Source organism: Chroicocephalus ridibundus, chromosome Z (genome assembly GCF_963924245.1).
Source record: "Chroicocephalus ridibundus chromosome Z, bChrRid1.1, whole genome shotgun sequence".
Lineage (NCBI taxonomy): Eukaryota > Metazoa > Chordata > Aves > Charadriiformes > Laridae > Chroicocephalus > Chroicocephalus ridibundus.
The window spans coordinates 26949379-26970465 of record NC_086316.1 but is presented as its reverse complement, the minus strand read 5'-3'; the positions used below and the strand labels follow the sequence as shown (position 1 = coordinate 26970465).

Below are 21087 nucleotides of genomic sequence, written 5' to 3'. Positions count from 1 at the left end.
TTATGTGTACTGCAGTGAGAAGCTGTGCAGACGAAGTATATGGAAACATTCCTTTTAGCTGATATTATCAGTTATATGTGGTGTATTTGAAAGCATGCCCAAAGATATAATGATGAACTAATTGTGTAAGCTTGGAAAAAAATTCCCGTCTCATCTTTAGGTTTGTATTGTCACCTACAGGTACTTGTTTTTGGCAGGGAAAATTTTTCTCTTTCAAAAATTTGAGAGCTCTACTCCTGAAACAATTTTACAGACCTCAGTGAGCTTTAGGAATGATGTTAGAACTTGTTTTGTTACAGTAGCATAGAAGACAATGGCAAGATAGTGCCGTCTTTCAGATAGGTGTCTGGTTTGATTGTCTTGGAAATGTCTGGTGTGATGTACCTGTGTATTTAGTTTTCTTATTGTCTTGTGTTTATTGAAAGTGCCGAGGATGGGTTGCTTTAGGGGAAAACACCAGATGTGCTGAATTTCTGTTGCTTGCAACTTGCCATCATGAAAATGGATATCCTTTTGTTCTATGTGTGAATATTTTCACCTCAACTTGAGAAGTCAGCTTTTTTACTGCAGTCATTTTGTTACCTGTCACAAGTGAGACTTTTCCCACCTCTGGGGTCTTCAACATCCATATTTATATCATAGGGAAGGGAATGGCATTCTCTTCAATATTCACCAAAATGTCCATTCTGAACTTCTTGGACTTCACAGGGATATTCCAATCTCAGTGCTGGTCCTTGGGAATTAAACAAAAGAAGAAAGAAATCTATGGAACTTCAGTGAGCCATTAACAAGTTTCACAAATGAATTTGCAAAGCAAAAATTGTCATTTCTTACTGAATCCTAGCCATGTAAGTGTATACTGCTCATGTTCTTTTTCTGGAATAACAAATTTTGTGTGTCAATGTACTTGGAATCGTAGAGATGTAAATAATTTCTAACATGGAAGGATACTCTTCTAACTGTGAAAGTACTTTGAAAAGCGTGTAACAATTGCCAGCTACTGTTAGTAGAGGGAAGCTATTACAACCAGAAGCTAATTCAAAAAATGCTTCTTCTGAGCATGTCAGCAGTATCTTCTTTCTGGTATCTACGCTTTGCTTATTAGAATGAATTTAACTCTCAGTACTTCTCCACCAGTGTTGAATTGGTTCCCTCACCCCTTAACATTGTCAACATGTTCTCATTATTATAACCTTGAATTTTAATAGTATGCGTAAGGTAAAATGCAAGAGTGTGCCTGGCAGAAAAGTCTTTTGAATGTGAGTCTAATAAAGTGTGTCTGCCCTAGTGCACTGCTAATGAATTTAGGGAAGAAAGACATATAAAGAAAAAAGGCAGTCATTACACAGACATATACTGGAACTGAGCAACAAGAGACTAGGTGCTAATGTTGTCATAATTGATATCAAAAGATAAAACTAGCAATTATCTGGATTACCAAGAAAGGAGAAAGCAGGGGCTTCTCTTTCAAGGTTAGCCTAAAATGCAAGTTGTGATGGATTGTCTTTTAGTCAAGCACCAGATTCTGCTGGGCCTTTGCCCACCAGACTCACTGCCCCAGACACATGACAAGAGCCTTGGCCTCAGCCTGTGTTCCAGCCATTGATGTGGGGGGGGTTAACCTTGGCTGTGGGGCCAAGCACCCACCCAGCGCCTCGCTCACTTCCCCTCCTCTGCGAGATGGGAGAAGCAGCTCGGATGAGAAAACTTACGGGTAGAGATAAAGACAGAGAGATCACTTAACAATTACTGGCACAGGCAAACCAGACTTGAACTGGGGAAAATTATTTTAGTTTGCTGTCAATTCAATAGGTTCAGGTAGTGGAAAACAAGAAAGCAAATGTTAAAACATTTCACCCCCGCTTTCCTAGGCTCAACTTCACTCCGTCACTCCCAACACCTTGACCCATCCCCCGACGTGGTGCAGGAGGGATGGGGGGTGGTGGGGAGGTCTGCTGCTCCTCCTCATAACTTTCCCCTGCTCCGCGGTGGGTTCCTTCCGGAAATAAATTTATCCCACCATGGTCTCCTCCATGAGCTGCAGGAGAATCTCTGCTCCATGTTGGAGCACCTCCTCCCTTTCTTGCTTCTCTGACCTTGGTGTTCCCTCTGCTGTTTCTTGCTCTTTCCCCCCACCTCCTCCTGCTCTGCCTATACATCATTTTTTCCCCTGTCTTAGGTACAGTTTCACACAGGTGCCACCATCTTTGCTCTGCAATGGTCCATTGGAGCTGGCTGGAATTGTCCGTGTCCAGCACAGAGCAGCCCTGGCCTCTCCTCACTGAGGCCACTCCTGCAGCGCTGCCCCCTGCCACTCCCAAAACCTTGTTGATGGTGCCTAATACAGGATGTAACTGCTTTTCACCAGTTAAAGAGATCCAGGTACCAGCTCGTGGTGTTTACTGGAGTACTGTTATTTCTGGAAATCATGATCTCACCAAGGGGTAAGGAGGCAGACCGTTCAGGCAAACAATAGGTACAAGTGTGTTTGTATACCCTGGCACTAATGGCCTGTTTTGGTTGTGTATCTGGGTAGCTGTACACGTGTAATGAAAACTGAACTTTTTCTTAAACCTCGAAGGCTCGCTTATGATACTAATTTCAGCCTTTAGTATTGAATATGACTTAGGATTTTAGAGTAACCAACCTATCATGCCAGAGTGAATCTTCACTTTTCTGTTCCACTTGTTCTTCTTTGTGCAGCTGGCCAAGTGCAACCTGTTCTCCCAAGCAGTGCAAGTCTCCCAAGGGTTTTCTCGTCTGCTTCTTAGAAAACCACCACTACAAAACCACCTGGTGATTTCTCAGGCAATACAGACAGCGCATCTCTCATGTGCTGGAAGAATCAAAGCTACTGATGGAAACAACATATTGATTATCTAACCTCCCTCTGGCAGTGCCTTTCTAATACCTTTCCCAGCTTTTCAGCCCTCCCAAGAAAGAAAGCTTACGTGCCTTTATGCATACAAAAAGCCAAGAAGTATATTAAATATTTTTGAGCAGCACCTACGGGCATTTTACATATTTTGAACTGCTCACATCTACGCAGATTACACAGACCTCCAAATCAGCATGAAAAACGGAGGTATCTATAAGCTAACTTTCCAGACTTGATTTTCATTTTTGTATGCTTATTAGTTAAGGACAAATATGTGCAGTATCCAAGCCGTCTCTATGCTGTAACATCCTTTTCTCTAAAAGAACATATTTACAGAGAACTTAATGAGACAGCTTCTGCTTTTGGCCTGTGTGTTAACCAATTCTGCGATGCTGAAGCTGGTTTGTAGACAGCTGTCCTTCTGTTGTCACCGCTAAAAAAAAAAATTAAAAATGTCTCTGCTCTGGTCTTGGAGCTGCATCATCAACTTTTTCTAGAGGTACCTGGGTGAGCAGCAGGATGCTTTTCTGCAGTGCTGACAGGTACCGCTGCTGCATTATGTCCCAGATTCTCTCCGCGATGGGAACCTTCCTCAGTGGCATACGGCTGCAGCAAACGTGCCAGTACTCCAGGTTAGTGGAGCACCACATGTCCATATGTTAGCTGAATGTTGTTGCCCTTGTATGGTGTAAGACAACTGAACCTCAACATACTGTAAACATAGCACACTACATCAGTCTGTGTCAGGTCATTCTCTCATCAGTTCAAATGAAAGCTGTCAAAGCCTCTGACACATGGTTTTCTTTTTGATATATTCCATTCTTGTTGGGAAATGGTGCAATACAGAATCCAGGAGCCATATGAACTACTGAGCCTTATGCCATATTTTTTTTTTTCTCCTTGTAAAAGAGAAGAAAAAGCTTATTTTCTACTAGTAGGTTGCAGTAGTTCTGTAAACTGTATTTCTGTAATGACGCCCTGAAAATACGCTTTTGAAGAAGGAATATGAAATATTTGTTACAGAAGAACTTGTGCCTGGTGTGCCCTTGAATGAAGAAAGCTGAGTAGTTTCTAACAGCTCTACATCCTTTTAAAAATCTACCTCTTTTTTTCCCTGTTTCTCTTTTTTCCCCCAGAGGGACTACAATAACGCACATATGTGAACTGTGTAGAAAAAGTGCAGATTTTGACTTGAAGGAAATCGGTGTCACTCTGTTGGCACACAGTGGAGGTATATTTGAATTGCATTTTTCATTTTTTTCAGGAATGGGTACTCAGAAAGAAATGAAACTTAGAAGGATCTTGAAAAAGAATAAATGATACGATAATCACCAATAAAAGCTTAGTTTCAAAGAGGTGGAACAGAGCTGTAAGGTTGGAGTAAGAAATCTGCACTCAGCCTTTTTGTGCTGCTCAAGGTACAGAAAGACAGCCATATCACAGCTGCTGGGTTGTTTCCTCTTCTTTTCAGAATAGGGTTAGCTGCCATTTTCAAAAGAGGTGGCAGAGCTCTGCACCATTGCTTATTCAATGTTTGCAAGCAATGAAATGATAATCACATATACAGGTGATGGGGCTTCACTTTGTTATACAGATGTGATGCATGGGAAGGAGAGAGAGAAAGAATGAGAACAAGACAGTAAACAGTACTTCATTCTTAACCAAAGGACTTAGGCTGTCTCTGTCTTGCTATTATCTTGCCATTACCTGGATCATGGCTGGTTTTCAGTAAATATTAGCTGCTGGAGTCAGTTAAACTCAGCAGTGGTACACGCGCTAAAGTAGGGAGCTTAAAACATTTTGGAATTTAATTTTGTTACCCGAAGTGAGTTGAAATTGTATTGTGGAGAAGAGTGATCATTCTTAATAACATGCTACATCACAAATACACACATAATGGCTAATTTATTGTGTATACAGCCCTCTGTAAACACTTATTTCATAGCACAAAATGCTACAGTAGTTATATTTTGCCAACACTTGCCTAACTGATAGTAATTTGCTAATTTAAATATGTACTAATGTATATTACCATGTTAATTGGGTGGTACTGATAAGGTCAAGAAACTATCAATATGTATTGAAGAGTGACTGTAAGTAAACAAATAATGGTAACTGGATTTGTCACTTAGCAAGGAAAACAAGTAAGTTCTTATGACTGATTTAGAAGTTTGATCAATCCTTTGCTGAATGTTTTTATAATTGAGCAAATTGGTATAAAATAGACCAATGACAAAAGCAGCAAACATGGGAGATGGAATTATTAGTACATGACTACAATATGTGGTCTTTGAAAAATGTGATTTCCTAAAATTTTGGCTGAACTGTACAATACTCATTGGCACATAAAGTGTGAAAATGAGACTAATCCCAGGTAACACTCTAAAGAAGAAAAGTAGAGACATTCTAACATTTTGTTAGAGGTGTGATTCTCTAAGTTAGAGATGTTAGATTCTCCCTGAGAAAATGCTGTAGGAGAGCAACAGGAAGGGGCTAAAATGAGAAGTCATCATCTAAAAAACTACTGTGTGAGTAAATAACTGTATTAGGGTAAGTAATCCTAGTATGTAGTCCTTCCCAGCTCAGTTTGATGTGTAGAAGGTCAACATTCTTGTCCCTCTTCTGCTGCTGATGAGGAAGAAGATTAATCCGGTTTTTAGATAACCCTAACCCTACTCTAATCCCCTTGAATAAGGGTAATGTTTTTGTTAGTCATTACAGTATCTTTACAGAGGTAGTAATACCTTCAATATACTCAGTGATTCAATGCAATGACATTAAGTTACCGTGCCACAATGGTGAAAGAAAGCAGTTACAGCTGTTCTGTTTACTCCATTTTCCCAAAATGCTGTGTCTGGGTTGCATGCCCATTCAGGAAAATACCCCAAATGGTAAGATATGAAAACGGTGAAGGGAAAAAAACAGAAATAAGGCTTATCCCCTCAGCCTCCAGTGTCCTCATCCTTTGAGTCCTTATCAGCTTTCACCTTATCTCAGCTGCTTAGCTTTAAAGTAGAAGCCTGATCACCAAAAGGCATGACATGCGTTTTATTGTGAAACAGCATATGCAGTTCAGCAGGGCACAGTACGCCCTCTGTCAGGAAAAGTGCTCAAAAAACAAAGAGGCTCTGCCAAAGCTTTGGCACGTTCTTGAATATAATGGGGATCATACCATGTAGATTGATGAAATGCAGGGCTATATAAGCCATTAGGGGAAATCATTTAATAGATAACAAATTCCTCTCTGGGCTCTGAGGAGATAAACTTCTCTATTGCATGTTTACATATACTGTCTTAATTATTTCGCAAACACACATGAAACCAAGGGTTTTTTTTGTGTAGAAGTCAAGTTAGATCTTCTGCTGCCGCTTTCAAAGGCAACCTTACCCTACACATCTGCCTTGTAACGTTGCACTGAGAACTTTGCATTCATCAAGCATTAGAATGTATCTATCATCTAAAAAGCAGCTGACTTCATAGGGTTAGATATTTTGTCTCGGCTGTGTTTTCTGTGAATGTGTCTCTTATTTGGCTCTTACAGCTCCAGACAATCGGAATGGAATTGTTTTAGCTGAGAGAAACTCCTTGAGTTTTTCACACAAATTTCTATGTTAACAGAGCTTTACATCAAAACGTTTTAAAGTATTATAAGAGAGCAGCGGCCCTTCCTAGGAGTGTATTGTATTCATAATTGCTGGGAGTCTTGGTTCTTATTTTGTGGTTATTTTGAGGGGCTCTCAACAACAGTATCTATCTGAAGGATTTGTCCAAGGACGTTTTGAAGGATTTGCAGTGTGGTTTATTGTGGAGCGGTAGCCATTTCTTTATTAATAGAAAGTTATAGAAAGTCCGTGATTTATATGTCCTTAATTCCACTTATGCTATTAAAGTAGAAGAATTCCTCACACATTCACGCTTTCATTAGTTTTGCCGGCAAGCGAATTGTGTTATGTAGTTTTTGGCTAGTGTATATCTGTCGATCCATGGACTGAGATAACAGTAGGCTAACGTGATGCTGACATGAAGAAAGAAATACTAGTCTTTGTCCCAATAAGTTTAAATGTAAATATAAACAAACAAACAAACAAGTATAACTCCAGATACAGTGCGTAGATACACTGAGACAGAAGATGGCGATGAAGCAATATGGGTCTGCCATGGAAGCACATGTGCCCAGATAAATAAGATTAGCCTTAATTCTAGTAAAAAGGTAATTTTGTTGATGGCATACAGACAATGGTTCCATGGTGAAAACCAGTAGTGGTTAAAGGGGAAAGATTTTTTTATTTGAAAATACAGAAAGAGCAGTGCAAGTTGGCATCATAGACTAGTGTTTACATGTGAAATTGGAAACAATGGGTAGTTGTAATGGTACTGTGAAGGTTTTGAATATTAGAAGCTATGGAATTAACTTGATACTTTTACTGCTATTCTGAGCTTTAATTCCCTTTATTTAAGAAAAACTGAATGGTGACATGAACTATGGCAGGATTTTCAATTCTTTATAACTTCGTGAGTGCCATGCTTGTCTACAAGTAATATAATATATTGCATGATATCTTACTCTTGTCTTCTCATCCACAAAACTGAGCATGTAAAAGTAACAAGTGATGTTTGATACCTGCACTGGATTCAAGAAAAACAATTTGTAGCAAGTGTTGGAATCATAGTCCCATATTTATTTTGCCAGAGAAGGGCAAAGCTTTTTCTTAACTGTGGTTACTGTGATTTTTTTTTTCCTTTTTCTCTGCCAGGAAAACCTTGATATTGCTGAAGAACTTTGCTTCTCTGTTGCAAATCTCATCTCATTTGTGAATGAGAGCACTCATGCAGGAGCACTTCATGCATGGCAATGTACATTGCATTAAAACCCTGAAAATAAGATTTGAAAAGGGGCATGAAAACAGACAAAATACGGACCTGCTTATTGAAATGCAGTAGTTCTACTGGTTGTTGACTGCCTCTAGCAATAGCAATTTCTTTTGGAGTGTTAGCTTGTTCTGTACTTGAGGTCTTTGCAAAACGACTCTAAGGAGTGACGACTTATGGAAGGTATTTCTACTGCAAATGATGTAAAAAGAAATAAAGGCCATCTTTGTAGATGCATTGTGAGATGGGAAGGAATAATATTCATGATTAGCATCCTGTTTCTGGCCCTATAGGCCAGACCCTATAGAATCATAGAATTTTTAGGGTTGGAAGGGACCTTAAAGATCATCTCTGGAAGTAGCCAACCTGAGAGTGTTTTTTAAACTGTAAGTAAGTGCAACGTTGACTATATGTGAATAGTTTCAGGCTAAAAAATGAAGGACATTGTCAGGTATGATGCAGCATTGAAATTTGACAGCTAATAAATACCTGTGTTATTTTACTCTTTGACAGGAACAAAAGCAAAATGCTGCCAAAAGAGGAAAAAAGTCCATTAAAGAATATTTCTGCATGTGGCAGTGAGAAAATATTATCAGTGTCATTAATGACACATGATGAAAACATACAGAGGAATGATAAGAAGACTTTTAACCTTTATTCAGAATTCATTTATAGCCCAAGTACCTGGAACTTGATTTAAATGGGAATGAGGAATATCTGGAAATTGCTATATTACAAGGAACATCTAGTCTTGAAAAATGGCACAGAAGTTATTATGAAGTCACATAAATGTCAAAAAACTTCATGTGGGCTGTGGGCATGTGTCACTGAAGATGCTGAAGATTTTCTTCTGTGCTTATGTCAGTGCTGGGAGAGGGAGATTGAAATACAGTCTCGATGAGAATTTACATCCTTCTGCAAAAAGCTGAAATCCTACTTAAGTGAATTTCATTGCGACTGGTATTAACAATGCAGATTAAGGCTCAAGTTACTCTTTCCTGGGAATGATGGCTCTCATTCTATCAAAGTGCACCGGCTAACCTGTAACTGTGATGTGTGCCTGGTTCCTGTGTTAAATGCATTTGGAGAAGAATAAATTTTCAAGAATGACACGTTTTTCTCTGCTCGTACATTTTGTTTTGTGTTGTGTAAAATCTGAACACACCTTACCTTGCATCTGAAATCTCCTTATTGTAATGAAAACAGAAGTTTTACTTTTGAAGCATATATTTTAAATGCCAGCTTCCTCTAATTTGCCTCTTCTGTCCATCCACTGGTTCTAGAATAACTTTCTGTAGTGGATCACTGGAAGTAGTGATGGAGAGTCAGTTCTTACTGTGACATTCTTGTCCTTTCAATTTGTCACTCTTAACAAAAAAATCTTTTCCCAATATTACTTTCAAACACACAGACTGGCAAGCTTTGAGAAGAAGAACTTACGGAGTTTATCACAACTTCCGGCTATCGGGATTCCACTGGGAAATATTTTCTTGTAATCAAATGTTTGACATCTGATGCTTTCAAGATATTATTTAGCTAGATTATTTCCAAGGGTATTTCCAAGACTTTCCTGTATGTTGAAGTTTGCCACATTCAGATGTATTGCAGACTGTTGTTTCATGTAAGCATATCCAGGCATCTGGACCTGGATTGAAATCTTGAACTGTAGTCTGTATTGTGAATTTTACATACTTTGATACTTAAATTGAGTAAATGAGCTGGAATAAGTGCCCTTTTTCCCCACTGCTGTCATCATTTTTTATGAAAACGGCCTGAAATGCATCAGAGGTGGACTTCTAGACACTCTCAGCACAGTGGGAAATAGTTTTACTCCCTCAGGAGTTGCACACATACACAGACTTTGTAAAGTAATGAAGCCAATTCATATACATCAGTGTTTTTATTTGAAGGGTCTGTCAAAATTAAATTCTTAAGAAGGCAACTGTAGACATCTGCTACATGTGCAGCAGTGGTGACACAGCCAGGGTTTACTATGATCTTCTACGTGTTACAGCTTTAAGCAAAAGGACGTATTGGCAATTAGGTTTTCTGCATAATAGGCAGACAATGCAAAGCACAAAGCTGGAATTCTGTATTGTGGTAGAAATGCTCAATGTCACCAGAGCTATTGACTTTTCCCACCTGGCTTGCAGGCATTTGGAGAGAAATAACATATGTGCCGTATTGTAAAATGTGGACTTAATGAACACACAGGCGTTATGTTACACAAAATGTAACAATAGACGTGATGGCAAGCTACTTAAGAACATGTCACAATGTTTTGTTAGTAACTGATTTGCCTTTGGCAATATTTTGAGGAAGAATGTAGACATTTTATTTCCAGTCCAAGAATAAATAGAAAATATTTCTTATGTACTCTTGTGTTTATTTTAAATAGCTCTGTCAATATTTTCATTTAAAGAAAGTGGTGGTGGGTTTTTGTTTGATTTTTTTTTTCCCCTTTGGATTTCACTAAAGAATTCAGTGACTTTTCTTTATTTGACTTTGATTTAACTTTTCTGTTGTTTTCTGGAGACTTCTATTGAAACATTTCTTTCAGATCTCAACTGCACAGTTGTTGCAGAAATGTTCTGCAAAAATAAGAAAAAAAAAAGGGAAAGAATAAAAAAATAAATCCTTCATTAAAGTACAAATGAAATTAGCTAAGGACCTTATATAACCTTCAAGTGCTGTGGAATTAAGCCTTAATCCTACAAAGTATTAAGAACACAAAAAATATCACTGGTCATCCAAATTACTACAGGTTTGATTGTTTATCATGGAAATTCCATGGAGAATAAGCCCAATGTATTCTGCTTTGCTGATGAAACTCAAAGGAGGAAAATGGTGTTCAGGATAGGTCACCGGGCCAATAGCCAGATGATAATTTTCCCCTCCTTTGATTTGGACTTGTTTTAGAATCTGGAAAATGCATGTTGCTTAAACAATAAAGTAAGACAACAATTCAAGTAGCCAGCTTTTTCTTTTTTTTTTTTTTCCCCTAGCAGCAATTTTGTGTTGTCCTCAGCAATCATACTAGTGGCATCCCTTTCCATAGAAATGTTTCAGAATGTTGTCATCATTAATCCACTAGAATCCTCTTTTTGTAGATTCTGAGAGAAAGAGTGGATGCACCTTGTGTCAAGGGAGTCTGTATTCTGAAGCTTCTTGTTAGTGGTCACTGTGCGAGCTATAAAAACCCCTGAGAATGGGTACGTAACAATTGTACAACCTTTGCTTCCACTTTGGTGTGCTATGTAAATGAATTCTGTAACGGCAAACTAATGCGTGCCCAGTGAGGCACAGGTCAGTCTTTGCTGATGAAGTGGGAATGATGTGAAACCATTTACAGAGGTGGTAAAACACTGCTAGTACCTTCCTGATCTGAAGGTGAAGAGCTTGCCACTACTGCAGCATTTGAAGAAGTACAGTCACGCTTCTTCCTCAAAGCCAGTCCTACTCCTCAGCCCTTGTGTAGCTGGGCCAAAGGGCTTCCTTGCTGCACCTTCTTTGGGATGTTACTTCCCTGCTTGACAAAGAGCAAGGATGAAATGCTTTACGTGATTCTTGTTAAACTTTGTGTTAGCCACATGAAGTGCTTGTGTTCTGTCTAAGGCCATTCAGGCCAGCAGGAACATTTTAATATGCAGCCCCTGTCTTTTGTTCCGGCCTCTGCTATATAAAAATGTAAGGTCCATGCAGAATCTGATTGAGGAGTGCTGACATCAAAATTTGGACAATTACAATGCGCGTTGCCCCAACAAAATCTATAAGCCTATTCCCTGATCTGCTTAGACTGCCTATAAGCAGTCGAGCAGTTCTTCTGATGAATTATAGCAATTCTTAATTCCAAGCACATTTTTAGTATACAATTAAAACACACTTTTTATAACAGTAGGATAACACAATACGTATCATCCATAGCAATAAAGCTAAAATAGATCACTCTATTCATAAATTAAATTGGCGTTTTGAAAGGTTAACACAAAAGTTGCTTTGATGTCTGTAATCAATAAAAAAGGGATTTCAAGTAATTAAAATCTCTGATGTGAACATTCCTTATTTGGTGCCTGTCAGAAAGAACAAAACAGAGTAGCCACAGACAGGAGATAAATATAGATAAACCAGGCCTTGCTCCTATGAGTTCTTATCTACAGCAGGAATTATTGGTGCACAAGTCTTTCCTGGTTCAGATTGTAAATGAATTAAGAACATAGTAAGCATTGCTGTGAGTTTGCAAGTCGGTAACGGAAGAGAAAAAAACAAGATACAGGGCAGTATTTTCACATGAACAATAACTGTTAATAAATAACTGTTAAGTAATAATAGCTGTTGTACATCTGATACATAGACCTGTTTGTTAGATTGAGTTGTTTCAGAAGATTTAAAGTATGGATAGATTCCAGTTATTTATGCTTATAAATATGCTTTCTTAAATCTCCTCAGTGTAAAATAGAAGAAAACAAAAAAGTATTTGAACATAGCCCTTAGTTCTTTTATGAATTTGTTGTTGTTACACTTCCTTGTAGATACTGTTGCTTACTGATAAATGGTGATAAAAGTTTTGCTATTCATAACCAAACCGTGATAAGACAATAACCTGGCTTCACTTCTTTCTGTAAAAAAATATTTTCTGTGATTAGTGGGAGAGAGGAGCCTTGCTAAGAAGGTTAAGGACTGTCATTGATGCGGCTCTAGGAGAAGGAGCAAGGAAGCTTGTTGGCTCAAGTGTCTGTGACCCGTAATACTTGGAATTTTTGCATTGCTTGTGTTTCCTGATTAGATGCATGCAAATGTTATAGAGAAGGAAATGGTATGACACTTTTAAATTCTTCCAGAGAAATGAAAGGAGTAGTGTATGTAGTTACATGCCAGGCTTGTAAGAATGGGAATGTTGACAAGCTGTAAACCTTTAAGTTTCCCAGTCTATTTGATTCAAGTCAGTCTTGCTTGAGACATCACTTTTAGAAAAATTATGGTATTGAAGCATCCTAGACAGAGGGCAGGTTTAAAATATTATTATCTACCTTATTCGCAGTGAGGATACATGGTCTTTTCTTGCATAACTCTAGCTGAAAAGAATATAGCCAGGTCCATGTCTAATTTAATTGCTTCTGTGTGTCAGACCCCTGGTCCCAAATGTTTGCTCAAATGGTACAGTTGCATAGCTTTGTCTTTGATTAACACTGTAGTTAACTGGGAAGGGAGAGCTTTAAACTAGAAGCCACTGGGGAGGGAGTGATTCCTCCAAAAATAACTAATGAAGTTTTGGATGGAGTAGGCAAGCCAAGGGCCTGGGGTGATGGGAGCAGAAGGGACAGAGTAGTCAACAAAACAGAGCTGAAGAGCAGTCTCTTTGAGCATGGGCATGTAAGCATGTACTTGGGAATTGGCACGCTTGGGTGCCTCTCTGAAATGCCTCTACACTGATGCATGCTGCATGAGTTAGAAGTCTGTATGCAGTCACAGGGCTACGACCTCACAAGGATCAAGAAGGTGTGATGAGACAGTTCACACAACTGGAATTCTATGGTGGATGGATGGCTACAGGCTCCATAGGAAAGAAATGACAGGAAGACAAGAAGAAGGGGAGAGGCTGCTGAAGACTAGAAGAGAGCAAATGTCACTCCTGTCTTCAAGAAGGGGAAGAATGAGCGTATGGGTAACTACAGGCCAGTCAGCCCCACCTCCAGTCCTTGGGAAGGTGATGGAGAAAAATGCACCTTAAGCCATTTGCATGGTGATGATACTAAGGGAAAGCAAAGGATACAGTGCTCTAAACAGCATGATCAGTATGATTTATTTTTTTCTCTGTGCCTCATAGTCAATAGCCTTACCCATTTTAATTTGGATATTGTAGGATCCTTTCCAGGATATTCTGAAGGAGATGGTATTGCTGCTGATTAAAACCTGCAGTGACCCTGCTAATCTTTGCCATCCCTGGAGCTTTGCAGCCGTTCTTTCCCAGGTCAAGGGGAAAATTCTCTGTCTAATCCTCAGTACTAAACCTGTATAGTATCCTTCTCTTTATGTTTTCTTCAGTCTTTTCCATAATGTACATGTGTCCATCTTGCTAATCTTCTTCAGCTATTGTTTTTCTCATTTCCTCTGAGCTTCTGGCAGGCAACCTATTTTTGTCCCTGTCTAAAGACTAGAACATATTGACAATTTGGAATTGACCTTTTTAGCACGATTCAAATTAACCTAGGCTAAACACATCTAGAGATGTGGGTCTAACTGTAAGGTGACAAGTCCCTCTAATTCCTCATGCTTTTCTGGTAGAAGAATTAGCAACGGTAGTAGGTGCGACTACACTGTGATTTATAGTATTCATTGTAATTTGTTTAAAGAGGATCAAAACTGAAACGTTGACCCTTTTGGCTATGATCTTCTCACTGTTGTCACAGGTGCTTTAAAGAGGTGGTAAAAGAATGAAGAGGGACAAAAAATAATGCAGGTGATATGTTCTTGAACTCTTGACTTCCAGCAGCTGCATTTTAAAAACTGTCGTTCCATTTTGCTGGTATGTCTGTGAGGCTTCTCCATTATGTGTGCAAACACAATCTGATTAGTATTTTTTATAAGCTTGTCTTGTCTGCTTTTATTACAGACATCACCTTCAGACGTGGGGCCACCACAGCCATTAAATCAAGAATATTTAGCTATTATTTGTAATAAATGTCAGCAGGGCTGAATTGAAGCCAGCAGGAAATGTTCAGGGCAGAAAACACACTGACATTCATTCATGCAAATTTGTACCACTAGTAGAATTAATCATAAAGAGGGAGGGTAGAACATACATTGCATTTATATTACTGGTTTGGCCAATTGTGATTCATCATGAAAATGAGGGCTATAATGGGTAAGCAGCGGCCTAGTGACAAAAAGCCACATGCAAAGTATAATTAGATGAGTATAACTTCCAAGACAAGACATTTAAGGACTCTTTTTAAGTTACAGTGGGTCAACGTATAAGGGAAATGAGAACTGCAGCTCCTCACATTTTAACTGGTAATTTCAATCAGAATTTAAAAAAAAAATAATAGGCAACTTTTGATATTTTTATCTTTTCTGTCTCTTTTCACAGTGTGGAAAGATCTGTTCTATTTGACCAGAAAACAATAACACTTGGAGGTTTTTGAAGACAAAGTTTGTAAAGCCTTTTAAACTTCAATATTGTATACCCTAGGAAACTTACTAAATGTATCCTATTTAGAATATAGGATGGGAATCCTTGTATTTTAACAGGAACAGGTTTTTTTTGAGAAGCATCACTGCAGTATGGGAATGTTTTGCCAGACTGTGGCTGGAGATGACCACCAGAAGATTTATGTTGGTGAAAAAACAGGAGGATGTCTAGTGTCAGGCAAGTTAAAGGTCCAGAAGTTGCTGGGAAGCCAGGCCATCTTTCACTGGTTTTAAGCCCTGTAGTCTGCAAAGCTGACATGAAAGAAATTGCTTCAAGAGTCCCGCTATTTAGTGGTATTGGAGTGATGCAGAATGGGAAATTGATTCCGGTGACTAGTGAATTCAGCTCTCAATAGTGGGCTTTAGCTCATGAAAGCTATAAACAAAGAGCTCCCTTCCCCAACACTATTCTTTTAAAATTCCAATAGAAAAAACAAACTTAGTTGCAAACATATTAAATACTTAGTATTTGAAAAGGTATAAGGATATGTATTTTTTAGTAATTGTGTTCCTTTTCATTAACTCCTATAAAAGTGAAAGAAGGCTAATGTTAGATTTAGTTGTCACTAAATCTGTCAGAATCTGGTGGACAGCCTATTAGGAAATCATTACTTGATAGAAGTAAAAAAAAAAACATTTTAAACCCATTTAAATCTATCTCAGTGCAATATTTATTGAAGTCTACACACCTGAATAATCTGTAGGAAAACTGTAATTACTGTTTTCTTGTATAAGACACAGTCCTTTGCAGCAAGCCTTAAGGAAGATTATAATGTGAATCTGTAAGTGATAAAACTCAGAAAAGAATTACTATTGTGTTTTATTATTCCTGAAACATGGAAAACCAGAGGATGAAAGCATATATTTTTTGTATCTCTTTCTATTATCTTGATGCAAAAAGAATAGTCTTAAACCTGTTCCTGAAGAGATTAAAAAATAAGCCATCTGAATGGAGATGACATAAAAATGTTAGGGGAATTTAGAGACAATAACTATTCTCACAATTCTTCAGCTGTAGAATTTAAACAATGAGTCAGAGAGAGCATGAAGCTGAAAGACGATTCATAAAATTAAAATACAAAAAACTTTTTCTTTCATATAGTGTTCTCTGAGCCAAATGTAATTTTCAGAGTAGTGAATTTCCTGAAGGGCCAAGGAAGTAAATGCAAACCAAATATTCTGAGACAATTTTCCATTCTCACTGTTTATAATTATTGCATAGGCTGTTATCATGCACACTGGGAGGATATTTAAACAAAAACACCTTTCAAAGTGCCAAAAGCAGTCAGTGTAAATTGTTTCCTTAGGGTTTTGTTTTTAATTGCTGAAGTTGGGGAAAGGACCTGATTTGGTCAAGGCAAAATGCATGCTTCCTGCTAAGTGAAATACAGCTTCTCTTCATATAATTCATGAATTCTCACAGCTGCTCAGCTCGTACTACTGTTATCATTAGCGCACTGAAAGAAATCATAATTAGAGTTCATTGTTCTTTTTTTTTTTTTAGGGCAAAATGCTTTTTTTCTCTTTCATGCTATAAGTCTTAATCATTCTTACGTGTGTTTGAATCCTGACTACACTGTGCTTTAGGGGCAAAGAGTTTTGTGGCAGAAATAGAACCAACAGAGTTCACGCCAAAGAGATCTGACATTTTATCTGTCCCATGCTTTCAGGATATTCTGTAAGCTTAAGACTGCAGTTAATTGGTTTTTTTGGTTTTTTTTGTTTGGTTTTTTTATTAACTTGAGAAGTCTGGTGAGCAGAGATGTTGTGTAGGGCCTTGGTAAGCCCACTGTTGGAGTATTTTGAGCAGTTCTGATTTCTTCACCTCAAGAAGGAACTAGTAGAACTAGAGAAGGAGCAAGCAAAGGCAGCTGAAATTATAAAAGGGATGGGGAAGCTGCCTTATGAACAGTGACTAAAACTGTTAGGACTTCAGTTTGAATCAGTGTATCACTACTGACCCGTTCCCAATGTGTGTTGTCATAATGTGGGACTGACAGAGAATTTCCAAACCAAAACAGTGGTCAGTAACTTTTGCCAGACAATAAAATTTGTATCCAAATGATTTTTATGTTGGGTAATCAATATTTTGATTGAGGGCTCCTTTGTGATTCTTTTTAGAAATTGAAATTTGCGGTAAAATCCTAGAATAACTGCAATTAACTAATATGAGGAATAGTCTCTACTGAGATGGCTTGTGGTCTGATATTGATGAGAAATTGTTCTACTGAGTGCATTATGCAACTGTGACTCGTGAAAACTTTAAACAGTAGTAAACAGCTGATAGGGAACATATATGGCCTCCATTTTAATGATAGTGGTACTGCCACTCTTCAAAAGCAGTGAACTACCCATTGTAGTTACTTGGCCAAAATTATTATGAAAAAAAAAAAAATCTGTTTTACTCTGTATATTTGTTTTAAGATATAATAATCAATCTTCAGTATCAGGGAGTGAAACAGTTCACAAGTTTATGATTATTTTGTCTCTCTGTTATTAGAACCTCATCAAAGATAGAAGTTATTCTTTTCTAATATGGCTAAATAACAAATAATAAACTGAAATTTTAAAATATTTGTTAAAACAATGCTCCTTCTGTGCATAAAAAAATGAAGAGAATAATAATCCTGTAACTCAATAGATTTGACATTTATTTTTCCCAGAAAATTTTTATGTAAACATAAAAATTTTGGAGTGCCTGTTGGGAACTATAAGAAGGTTAAAAATGGAAATGTAGTCTGTACTCATATGATCCTGTAATTTTAGGGTTTATCTTTCTCTAGAGCTTTTATACTGAAATCCTAAAAATGGCTGAGGCCATTTTAAATGTTTTGGGTTCTTACTTTGAAATTTATGATGCAAATATTGTGTGGGAGGCCAGCAATAAAAGGAAAGGTACAATGGGTTGTTGATTTGTGATGCAGAGGATTATATACTTCTCAATGATTTAATACTGAGTCAAGTACTCTAGCTTAGAATTGGAGGGTGCTTTCTGCCTTTTAGCTGAGTACTAAAGCTGTGTTCATGATAACTTTTGGCCATTGAATATTTCATGGTACATTTTGCAAGAATAGGTTTATTAATTCTATTGTCCTTGGCTTGGTTCCAATTGCAATAATTACATTCTGCCTTTCTAAAGTCACTTTTGAAGTATCAAGTATAGCCTTCCTTCCTTTTCCTGAAGTGGAATCAAAAAAGCTCTGTAATTGCTTAATTTTTTTGGGGGGTGGGGGTGGGTGGCATTGGGAGATGTACTTGGTTGAGTAAGAGAATGTGCTTTTAAAATCTTTTTTGCATGTCAGTGTATTGAATAACAGTAAGATCTGCAGCATGGCTGACCGTATCTGATGTAAGAGTGTTGTGAACATGCATATCTTACAAAACATGGGTAGCTGTCTCAGTTAAGAGAAGTCCATCCATAAGTGGAAAATTACAGTAATCACCAGCTTTCACTGTAAGAGTGAATTAGGTAGAGGTAAGTGGCCTAAGAGAGGATGTTGGAAATTGTCCACAGAGCAGTGCTGTGGAGAAGGCAGAGCACAGGGAAGGCATCCTTCTGATATGTGACTAGTTCAGCCCAGGTCTGCCCTTGGGGGCGTACTGTGGGTGAGAAATGTGATATTGAGTTCTGGCCTTCAGTCTGACACTGAGACTGCTCTTGCACAGCAGGATAGAAGCAGCCACCGAGTAGTCATTTCACAAATCTAGAGAAATAACAAGTGCCTGGCAAGCAGGCCAATCCCTCCTATTTACAAACAACTGATAATGTTCTCTCCTAAGGTTTTTAAGAAAACTTCTCCTCCATATCACTCTGTGGGTTTTGCTTTTCTGTACGCGACAGATCTATGCTGGGTCCTCTGCTGGGTTACTGCGATGCATTGATTTTACCTGTGAAGCTTATGTGTTAGTCACATACATTTCACAAGGTGTCCTTAATTTTTTTTTATCTCCTGTGCAGAATCGAGGATATGCTAAAATGGATATGTGGGCATTTTAAGATTCCCAATAAGTCGATCCATTGATGAACACTAGAACAGAAAGACTACCTGAGTGAGCATTTCTATGCTGTAGTTAGTTTTGGTGGCGGCTTCAGTACAAAATGATGGATACATCCATAATTTGAAGTGCAATGTGATACAGAAATATCCAAGCTACTGCTGACAAAGTCAGTATGCTGCACCATACAGTGTAACATTAGGCAGGGATGCCATTTTGGATCTCAAAGGTGCTTTCTTTGTAGGCTTATGAGCTTGTGTCCAGCACTATCATACTGCTTCCACATGTGGAACTAAAAGTCATTGTTAACTTAGGGTTTTTCAGCGTTGCATTCCATTGTGCAACACAGACTAATACACTTATGCCCATAGGGCACTTTGCAACATTCTAAAATGCATCCTGTTCTCTTACATACTTTTATGTACATTTTAATTTGTTTGTTGGAGGTTCATGATGTAGCTGCATGGAAAACCGAGGGTCTATGTCTATGTAGGAATAAATGAGTCAATCTATAAACAGGTTTGCATTAATTCTATTGAAAGGTGTAACTGGTGATTACGAGGCCATGCATATCATATCTTCTTGTATTTTTTTATTCTGATGTGTTCTAGGTGCTGCAAGAGGGTCCAGAGAAGGGCCACAAAGATGATAAAAAAGCTGGGAAGCCTGCCATATGAGGAAAGGCTGAGAGAATTGGGTTTGTTCAGCCTTGAGAAAAGAAAGCTTAGGGGAGACCTTATCACCACATTCCAGTATTTAAAGGGTGGCTACAAAGAAGATGGAGACTCCGTTTTTACAAGGAGTCACATGGAAAAGACAAGGGATAGTGGGTACCAGTTGCTCCTGGGAGGTATCCAATTGGACATGAGGAAAATTTTTTTACAACGCAAGCAATCAGCCATTGGAGTGATCTCCTCAGGGAAGCGGTGTAGTCCCCAACATTGGACACTTTTAAGATTCAGCTGGACGGGGTGCTGAGCCATCTTGTCTAGGCTGTGCTTTTGCCAAAAAAGGTTGGACCAGATGATCCTTGAGGATCCAGCCTGGTGTTCTATGATTCTGTAAAGTTCTTGAAACGTGCAAGTCTCTCTGATCATAACCTGTGTATTTTCTGATTCTTTCTTGTGCGCAGCTGAGGAATAGCAGCCATAGATGAGAACGTCAGTCAAAGAAAGATTCTTCTGAAATGTAAGAAATTTTCATACTGTATTATGAATCTTTTTAAGCTGAGTAAAGTCTTACGAGGTATTTTGAGAATTAAATAGTCTGGCATTTTTGTCATTTTAATGCTTCAGCAAGTTTTAGCACTTGTGGTCTTACACGCATGAGTGCTCAGCTAGCTGAGGTCTAAAATGGTTTACTGCTATAATCATAATTGTTTAAAGAGTTCAGTACATTCTGGGCCTACCAGTAATTCCCAGGTCCCTGGAGAACTGCTATTTCTGTAGGTGTCAGGATGTCTGGACGTTCTCAAATGTTTTGCACATATCTGGGGCTTTTAAATTCTGGAGCGTTTCCTCAAGAACTTCTGTCCGATAATCTCATAGTGAACGTTTTATCTGGCAACCTAAAATGCCTTGTGGTCTACTACTTGTACCTCTGCAGGTGACAATACCACCCTGAAAAAGGACTTCTAATAACCTTTTGAGCCACAATCTGTTTCCTCCAGTAACAGTTAATACCTTACATCTCAAGATATCAGCTAAGGGTCAATGAACAGAAATAGTAACGGAGGTTCAAAAATAGGAAGGAAAGTGAGGTGTTGGTCATAGTCTTACCTTTATGACCTCACTTTACGATCAAGGTGTTGTAAAAAAGCTGTAAACAGTCGAAATCCTCTGGAATAAATTATAACATATAAAGGGACTAACAAGCCACACTGGAGGCTCAATACCTTAGAAGCTGTTCTCTGTCCCCAGGCAGATGGAGGGGAAGTTTTGATGGGAAAAGTTTTAACAAAGGAATGCTTTCAAAGAAACCACTGCACTTAGATTTCAAACCGAGACTGACAAAACTTTCATAGTATTGGCAGCCAGCTATCTCTGAAGAGGATTTAAACAGGGACTAAAGGGATCAGTATACCTCCTGATGTCTACTTATCTTGTAAAAATGTGCAAGTATTCTGTTGATTTTTTTTTTTAATATGTAGGTAATAG

General features: G+C 38.3%; 1 protein-coding gene and 1 long non-coding RNA gene across 2 annotated transcripts in view; one reads left to right on the top strand and one right to left on the bottom strand.

The window, feature by feature from the left end:
- NUDT12 (nudix hydrolase 12) overlaps positions 1-21087 on the bottom strand; it is a 562232-nt gene that overhangs the window by 51409 nt on the left and 489736 nt on the right. The gene's annotated exons all lie outside the window — the stretch shown is intronic.
- LOC134508243 (uncharacterized) lies at positions 720-10070 on the top strand. Its single transcript, XR_010069020.1, has 3 exons — positions 720-2382; positions 2704-3510; positions 8261-10070. It is a non-coding gene; the product is annotated as an uncharacterized LOC134508243 (long non-coding RNA).